Source organism: Pseudorca crassidens, chromosome 2, assembly GCF_039906515.1.
Source record: "Pseudorca crassidens isolate mPseCra1 chromosome 2, mPseCra1.hap1, whole genome shotgun sequence".
Lineage (NCBI taxonomy): Eukaryota > Metazoa > Chordata > Mammalia > Artiodactyla > Delphinidae > Pseudorca > Pseudorca crassidens.
Window position 1 is genome coordinate 102,961,863 of NC_090297.1, and position 9,942 is coordinate 102,971,804.

Below are 9,942 nucleotides of genomic sequence, written 5' to 3' on the forward strand. Positions count from 1 at the left end.
GTGACTCAGGCAGAACAGAAGGTGCAGGTCAGAGCTGGCATGGGGGCAAAACAGTTCCTGGGAAGCTTGCCCAGTGCTGCCTGCTCTGGTGCATAAGTCATCAGGTAGGTGTCCTCGGCCACACGTTCATTGCTGGCAACTCATACCCTCCCCACACCCACGCTGATGTTACGCAACAGGCACGACAAAAGAAAGGCACAGAGAGGCAAAGAATGATGCTATAGAGAGAAAAGGGAAGCACGGGGCATTTTACTTGCTGCCCTGAATAGGCTCATTGTACCCAGCTCTCCTCAGCTCAGGGATGGGCCCACCAGAGAGAAACAACAGACTTACAAGAAACAATCTGAGTAAACAGTTACCCTGGAGGATAAACCCTCATGAGGTACAGCCATAGGGGCAGCAATTGAATAAGCAAAACGAAGCTTTTAATAATAGGGTATCTGCAGTTGATTCCAAGAAGAGGCCACATTTGACCACTTCCCCTCTCTTTACACACCCAGGTGTGGCCTCAGATCTTACTGGTCCAAGTGTGTGAGAACAGGTGGACAAACTCATAGCAAGAGGTATTATACTATCTGGCTCTCTTTGACTACTGAGCTGACAGCAGACTTGCTTTTGTGACCCAGGAACTCACTCACCTTTTGGGTGGATTACTTCATCTCTCTGAGACTCCGTTTATCCTTAGAATGGGAATAAGAGTAATTCCTGCTCTACCTTCTGTGTTACAGGTTGATGTGTGTCCCCCTCCAAATTTGTATTTTGAAGTCCTAAGCCCCAGAACCTCAGAATGTGACTTTATTTGGAAATAGTCATTGTAGATGTGATTAGTTAAGATGAAGTCATACTGGAGTAGGGTGGGCCCCTAATTCAACGTGGCTGGTGCCCTTATAAAAAGGGGGAATTTGTGCTCGCAGGGAAAGCACCATGTAAAGATGAAAGCAGAGATCTATAAGCCAAGGAACACCAACGTTTGCCAGCAAACTACTAGAAGCTAGGGGAGAGGCCTGGAACAGATTCTCCCTCACAGCCCTCAGAAGGAACTAACCTTGCTGACACCTGGACTGCTAGTCTCCAAAATAGTGAGACGATATGTTTTTCTGTTGTTACCCAGTTTGTGGTACTTTGTCACAGCAGCCCTAGCAAACCAACACAAATGAGTTGTTTTAAGAACAAAACTGACAATGATTGTTGCATATTCCATAAAGGGCTATTCATATGTTACTTTTTACTATACAAAATTTACTTGTGGCTTTTTGCTGCAAGCTTATTATCAAAAGCTAGGACTTAAGTCTGGAGAATAACCCTACTGGTGATAATGAAAATATCATAGTAGTTTGATATATCGAAAAAAGCACGTACTGGGCTTGGTGCTAAGCATTCAATGTGCATTTTGTCATTTGCTTGAATTACCAGATCCTGTTCTCCTTAATTTCTCTCATATTCCTCCATTTCTATTTCCACTGTTCCTGGTCACCATCATGTCTCACCAGCATCACTGCAACACTCTCCTGACAGCCCTGCTTCTGGTCTAGACCTCTCCAATCCATTCTTCACACTGCCAGAATCAGTGGTGACCTCAGAATTTCTGTGTGAGCGTGGCTTAGGGGAGATAACCTAGTTGAAAGCAAGGCCGAGGGTGATCACTGAGGCAGTATAATACTGTAATCACAAGCATGGCTTCTGGATCCAGCCTGAACAGGTTCAAGTCCCAGCACCACTTCTTACTAATCGTGTGACCTCAAATTTCCATTCCTTCTTGTGAAGATTGAGTTAAACACTTTTAAAAGATCACCTAGAACGGTGTCTGGTGCATAGGAAGCTTTAATGATATTAGCTATTATCATTCTTGTTTTTCTGCTATGGTTATATAACAAGCACATGTTTCTAATGAAGTATATATTTTCTTGGTGGTGCTGATGGAAATGGTTGTGAGGACCAACTGTTACCCTTTGGTTAGCTACTGAGCTATTGGTAAGAATGATCACAAAACTAATCATTTTACTCCTCTGCTTAAAACTTCAAGTGCCTTTCTATTTCCCTCATGATAAAAATCCACTTTTTGATGTAGCCAGCATGGCCTTCCAAAGGGGGCCTTGCCCTCTCTCTCCAGCCTTGCCTCTCCCCACACTGCCCCTGGGGTCCTGCACTCCAGTCGCACTGAACCATCACAGGTCTCCCTGCTGCAGACCTACCCTCTCTAAGGAGGGGGTTTGGACAGCAGACACACTGAACAGACACCTGGATACTCACCAACAGGAAGGGGACAGTGGAGGTTTTAGGTTTCAGTCAAAGCAACTGAGCCCATCTTCCTTACCCCCAGGCCCACATGCTTCGCTCGCTGTGGAAGCAGAACCCTGCCGTCTGGCAACAAGTTCCCTATCTAAGCAGAAATCACCTTGAGGTTTGTTCTGAGCTGGTATTCCCTTGGGAAACCACTCAACCTCCAGAGCCTTGTAAAGAGAGGCAGGAACTATCAGAGCAGCCAGATGAAATAATTCTTGTCTGCTGCTTATTAATTTTTTAAAAAGATGAATAAAATATTTCACATACGGTGTTCTTACATTGCTTTGTGGTTTTTACCTCCCCAGAATAATTTCCAATAACTGCTCTCCAGGAAATTTTTAATGCAAATCTGTGTCTTCTAACCACTGCACTGGAATTCACAGTGCACATCTGTTAGACCCTCCTGACAAAAGAGCCCAGATGAAAGTCGATGCCTTTGGAGGATTTGCTCACTTAATAAACATTTATTAAGTACTTACTATGTGAAAGACATTGTTCTGGGCAATATGGAGAAAGTATAGAGATGACGTAAACAAAGTGCCTGCCCTCAAGGGACTTACAGTGTAACTGAGGTAAAACACACACACACACACACACACACACACACACACACACAAATAAAACATACACAAACATACAGATGCACACACACACACATAACACACCACTGTAATAAGACATAATGTGGTGAGGGCTTCCGTAAAGAGAGGAACAAGTTCTCACAGGAATTTTGGGGAGGTAGGAAGTATTTAAATCTGAGAGAAATAGGGAGAATCAAAGTGCAGTTTCGTGACCAAATTTCAAAGAAAGTAAAGAGAAAGGCTTTGTTCAGAAATATATTTAGCTAATCCATGCTGCAATACAGTCTCTCTCCAGGGCAGAACCAAAAAGAAAAGTGGTTGTTTCTGCTGCACCGCATGGGGTCAGGACCCAAGCATCACACTTTAGTGCTCTGGGCCGGGAGAAGGTGAGTTCAGTGGCTGTAGAGCTCTGCCTTTCAGGGGAGGGACCAGCCTTGCAGCCTGGGAGTCTGCAGACACATCCATCCTACCCAAGGATGGCCTTGCTCAGTTCCTTCACATGTCTTTGCTTCAGCTGCGGCCGCTCTCTGCGGCACTTGAAAGAAATGAGGCATTTCTATTAAGACATGTTGTGTTCCTGAAAAACCTCACATTCTACAAAATCACACAATGAAGGTAACAGGGCTGATGGGAAAAAATAGGGTTAAGAGCAGATTATTCAAAGTCTATGTGACTTTGTAATTGGTCTCTAAGAGATGCAGTAATCGGTACCTTGGGAGGTAAATTGGACGGCCAAAGCAGGCGGCCCACCCAGTAGGCCCAGAAGCTGCTTTGGGGAAAATTTAAAATGCGCCGAAACAATTGAGTCGAAACTCTGACTTAAGGTGCCGTGAGCCAGTGAGACTGCTGTGAAGGTGAGTGTGATGGGGGGAAGTGGAACCCGGGAGGTGCAAGGAACCTGGGATGTGTGTCTCTGGGGCAGGAGCCCCAAGGGCAGGTGTTCATTTAAAATTAAAAGAAAAAAAGAACGTAAAGCCACACTGAGCCCTTCCCACTGAAGTTGTCATTCTTCTCTGCTATTTCAGCTCCCCTTGCCTTGGAAAAAGTTGCATGTGAACCAATACTATTTCCATGGTAAGCCATTATTGTTCCCCTATTTTCCAACCACATATGAGCTAATTAGTGCTCTAGAAATCTATATAGCAGCAGACAGACTGTATTAACGAATTACCAAGAAATAAACTGGGATAGAGGTACCTACCTCTTAAGGACAATTCTCATTGTATCAGAGGTCCATGAGGGTGATAAAACAATAGCTAATTCTTATTGGTCATGTTCTGTGTGCCAGCGCTATGCATACAGAGTCTCGTTCATTCCTTACAGCAATGCTACGAGGTAAGTACCACTATCTTTACCTTTTGACATGTGGGGAGACTGCGGCTTAGCTTAAGTAAATGACCAAGCTCTCAGAGCTAGAAAATGGGAGAGCCGGGTCTTAAACCCAGGGAGTCCAACTTGTGAGCCTGTGCTCCTAAGAGCCACACTTCTAGAATAAAGTGCCATATGGCAGGAGGCTACAAGTTTGGAAGGCTCCCTTGGCCTCACCCCTGCATATCTTCTTTCACTCCATGTCTGAAAACAAGGCCTTCCTTGATCCGCTACGCCATTGTGTAGAGCACTCATCCCAGAAGACGTCAGCTGCTCTTTGTTTTATTCAAACATTAATGGTTTCTCTGTTGTCCAGTTTCAGCCTCCTTCTCAAATACTTAGAAGCTGAGAGATACCACATTCCTTATAGATCATCAGCTTACCTCCACTTGTGTAACTGGTAAATGATGAACGCTCTGAAAATTAGATTAAGTTAGCAAACGTGGGATTAATCTGAATAAATTCTACTCTTAAATATTACAAGCAGAATATTTGAGTAAATCAGGTAAACGTTTGAATCAATCAAACATATTACTTTGTTCATAAACTAATAAAGTAACTAGGTTTATAAAGGAATGCTGAAATTGAAGACATTTATTTCAGCCTATCCAAAAAGTTTCTCTTTCTCTCTCTCTTTTTTTTCCCCATAAAAGGAGAAAAGGAATTATTTTAAATACTATATGAAGCACTGGGCTTCAAGGTAAAATTATGTAACTGTTTTCTAGATATTGATTAGTATAGGTTTTAGGTTTCTGAGAAGTTTAGATTGCCATGTACTCAAGTTCTTTTTTTCCCTGAAGAATCCAGGATGTAGGGTATGTTTCCCTAACTCTAAGCGCCTCTCCTTCATCTCTTTATATTGGGAAAAGCAAGGCGAGCGTGGATCCAGGGAACCCAGACCGTGAGCATCAAGAGTGGGGAAGAAATTGGCAAAGAGGAGGCGCTATTCCTTGCAGCTTGAGGAGCGTGTGTGGAAGAGGGCGCCCCCTTTCTGGGCAGGCCTGCTCTGTCCACACTGCGGCAGTCAGCATGGCTTTGTGTTCGGGAAAGGGATTTTAGGAAACTGCGTATGAGAGACTTGGGTGCTCTCAAGGGTCAGGTTGAGGCATCCTTTCTTCTTTCAAGCTGCCACTAGGGGTCGTGACACAGGGTTGTGGGGTCCTCCAAAGCACAGGCCCCAGGATTACAACATACGTGGGCCCCAATGCCACAAAACCAGGGAGACATGACCAGCAAATAGATTTCATCTCGTACACCAACTTCTTTTGAATGAATCTTGGTGGTGGCCTAGGATATTGTGTTGGAAAAGATTGCAAGGCTGCCTCGGGGCTCAGCAAGAGAGAGGGCCACCACTGATGAGAGATTTCTAAGTGAGCATTTCCAGGTGAGCCCTATCCCTGGGTTAACAGCAACACATGAAAGGGGACTTTAACCGACCGATCACTACGAACTACCTGAGTCTCAGGCTAATTTAATGGCAAAGTAGGGCAGTGTTAGCTGACACTCCAACGTCAGCGAACAGTCCAATGGCAGTGTTAGCTGACACTCCTCCGTGTCCATTTTGGGCCCTAGGCTTTAAGAAGAACACTGATGAACATGTATATTTAGGACAGTGTTTCTCAAGATCAGCCCTATCGACTACTTGGGCCAGATAATTCTTGGTTGTCGGGCTGTCCTGTGCGTTATAGGATGCTGACAGCATCCCTGGCGTCTAGTTAGGATACCAGTAGCACCCCTGCCCCACTTGTGACAACCTAAAATGTCTCCAGATGTGCCACCCCAGTTGAGAATTGTTGATCTAGGAGTAACAGGACCAGGGTGGTGATGTGATTAGAAGACAAGTCTTTTGAAGAATAGTTAGGGAAACCAGGGTAGTTTAATGTAGACAGGACTAACTGTAGTGATGAACATTCCAAAACTTGAAAGGTGCTATACGGGCCTATTCTCCACCACTCTGGAAGCAACGAAGCCAGTAGGTGAAAGTTCTAGGAGGTTAGCTTTAGATTCGGCATACAGAGAAACTTTCCAACAGAGCTTTCTGGCGCTGGCCTGAGACTGCAGTTTCCCATCACTGTGTGTGGCGTACAAGCAGGGGCTGAGTAGCCACTTAGGGAGAGAAGTGGGAAAGGAAGAGTTTCTGGTACCAAACAAGGGTTGGAGCAATTCTGAAAGTCCCTTTCAAATATAGTATTATAGTTAAATGAGTCTGTAATTTGATATTCCCTGGGATTTGCTCTGGCCTTGCCGTTGCCACAGTTGCGTATTCTGTATACGCCTCCTAAAACCTCTGTTAACAATGATAGCTCATACTTACTGAGTGCCTGACCTCATTTATCTCATTTAATCCCCACAACAATCCCCTATGAGGTAGGTCCTATTATCTTTGTTTTACAGGTGGGGAAACCGAGGCCTAGTATTAAGGAACTCATCCAAGGGCTCATCCCCGGGGAATTAGACTCCACTGTCCATGGCCTTCATTATTATACTCTATTTTATATAAATCCAAAGTTTTGAAAATCCCAGGGGTCAAATCTGTGTCCAGGCTCATGTTTTGTACAGTTGTAACCTATGGAAGGACAACATGGCCAGGTTTACATAGATTGAAGGAGTCCCTCTCGCCCAGGAGCTATCTTTTGTCTGAAACTCTGAAAGGAAAACAGGAAGGGGGAATGTCAGGTGGAAAAATACAGTATGTTCATAACTAGACATCTTTCCCTAAACAATGTTGGAGTTTGCAGCGAAGCCATTCTATTTTATTCTTAAGCTGGCTCTATTTATAACCGTCCCCCTGATTGCCCACGAAGCCCACATTAGCATTTCATCTGGCGGGTGCACAAGCAGGGCGAGACAAAAGTCAATACAAGGTTGATTACTAGTCCTTTTCCTAATCATACCTGTATTTTCCGTTCCTCCTTATTCTCACCTCAGAGGAAAAAAAAAACATTTCCAGAAGATTCCTTCAGCAGCATAACCAATCCCATTGTGTTTAATAACAAACACACTTCAGCCCTTTTATGAACCTCCATGGCAGCAGGGAGCTTGAATCACTGAGAATGCTGCCATTCATCCTATACCAGTGTCCAAATTAAACACTTCCACCTCCACAGGATTCTTGTAAGGGCCCAAAGAAACAAACCATGCTTTGTAACGTGTAAATATTAGCTATTATATTAAAATTATAAAGGTTAATTTGAATTTTTTACCCCTTCTTAGTAGCCCCTAATTTAAACGACTTCTCATTGCTGTAAAGTTCAAACTGAGCCTAGAATTTAAGACCATCCTAAAAGGCCATGCTGTCTGTCTAACCCTTCTCCCCATCTGGAGCCCTGTGTTCCATCGGGCTGATCTCCCCGTTGCCCTCTGCCTAGCACATCCTTCCACCTCCTTTCTGGTTATCAAGAGCGGGTCCCGTTCAAAGCCCAGCTCAGCTCTGTCTGTCCCCTGGCGTCTCTCCTGAAGGCACAGCCCAGAGCATGCTCTCCTTTCTCTTTCCTTAACAGAGTTTAGAGAGTGGGGCAGGAAGGTGAACCCCAGAACCCGTGAGAGAGAAGGAGGGCCAGGCACTGGCGTCAGGATGGGAGGCGGAGGCAGGGGCTGGATCTGAGGCGGTCTGATGGGGAAGCACCGTGCAGGCTCCCTCCGCTAACCCTTCCTCCCCTCGGTCACTGTGGTCCGGGCCTTGGGCAGACGGAGGGCCCGCAGAGCGTGAAAGATCTAAGGACTGGGCCACCTGCGCAGCTCCCTAAAGCCACATTTGACTGTCTGGCTTTTTATTCCTTGACCTGCCTTCAGGATCACGTGCTGTCACTGAAGAGATTCAGAGCACTGCCTGGGCTGTCCCTTCCCAGAATGCCTAGCCCTGCCATCAGTTTACTGTTTATTCATTAATAAAGCTGGAAACAAGTACATCGGGCACCCGCCGAGCACTTCTCTACCCAAGCAGGCAGTCTGAGGCCTCGGCGTCCTGAAATGGGACCCAAGGACATACTTGTACACTCCAAGGCTTCTATCACTCACGCTCTTTATTTCAGTAACACTAAAAAATATCCCCAGAGAAAAGCAGACCACTGTATCCTGGAAATCAGTAGGGATACGGTGTGTAGTCTTCCAAAAGTCCTACCAGGAATTCTACTGCAAATCCTCACCTGCTAGGACTCACATTCTCGTGTTTTAGCCATGGGCACTGTTCTGCAGGTGTGGCCATGGAAAGTTTTTGAGGACGGAGGTGTGGCAATCAGGCTGCCGGGCCCATTCTTTGAGGGCCTGGCCTGTCTGAGCTGCACTCATCAGCTGCCCTGGGGCTGCCCTGTGTGCCATGACAAGCCTTGGTTTCCCACAACAAGGACAGTTCTGAAACCCAGGCCAGGGGAAACACTCCCTGTCCTAGGATCTCCAGCTGTTCTCAAGTTGAACTCCTTTGTGGACCTATTACAGACGCAAACTTTCCCTGGCCTTCCTGGAATCTGCGCCCTGCCTCTGCCCTGGAGCTGGGCTTGAACCCAGGCCTTCTGGTAATGATTTCAGATTCTGCTCTCTGTCTTTCCCCCTCTGGTCCAGCCTGAATTCTGGGACCCTGGTCTCAGCTTTCTCCTGTAGATTCATGGTTCCTGCATTCCCCTGATACTATTACATGCAATAAGGTCCTACTGTGTTCTCCTGTACCGACCCCCGACTCCCGTCCCAGACCCTTGTGGGCCACCCTAACCCACCGTGGCCCAGGGCCAGGCATTGACCCAGAGACTGGTTACAGGGCTACAGTGAAACACAAGGTTTCTTTTTACCTTCTGATTAAGACTTCTACATATTCAGACACCATATTCTAGTAACAGCTTAAGATTTAAATCTCAAGTATTGATTTGAGCATTAAAAAATGAAGAAAGCATATGAATTCTGAAAGGTTAAAAAGTCTGAACACAAATAAAAGCTCAGGGAGAGTCTACATAAATTTGTGGATAATTTATCCCATTTCTTGCCCCACTTCTGGCCCCCTACTTCCATGTTCCATTTGTTCTAAACTATCTTGGGCCCCTAAATAGGCCAGGCTGTTTCTTGTCTCTATGATTTGTTCATGTTGTTTTTCCAGTTCTTGGAACATGGTAGGAACTTAATGTTTGTTGAATAAATTCTCCACTTTAGAGAATGCTTCCCCTCAGAGTGTCTAGCACATAGTACTTAAAACTTGAAGTAATGATTAAATTAAATATCAATACTGTGTTACTAAGGGAAACTAACACATTCTTAATTTTTGAGCAGCCAATTATGGGAGAAATTATCATTTATCTTCTTCTCTAAAGGGAAATATTGGGAGTTTTGGAGTGACATGTACACACTGCTATATTTAAAATAGATAACCAACAAAAACCTACTGTATAGCAAGGGAACTCTGCTCAATATTCTATAATAACCTAAATGGGAAAAGAATTTGAAGAAGAATAGATCCCAGTATACGTATAACTGAATCACTTTGCTGTACACCTGAAACTAACACAACATTGTTAATCAGCTATACTCCAATATAAAATAAAAGTTTTTTAAAAAAGAGTAAAATCTAACAAGAAAAGTATAACTATTGACACAAAGATTTAAACAATTTAAAAAACTAAAGGAAAATAATCTTTTAAAAATTGTAGTATGTGAAATCTTGCCAGTGCTATGAGTTATAACAAAATGCCTTGGAGAGTTGGACATAGGAGAAGACCTGGTTGGCTGG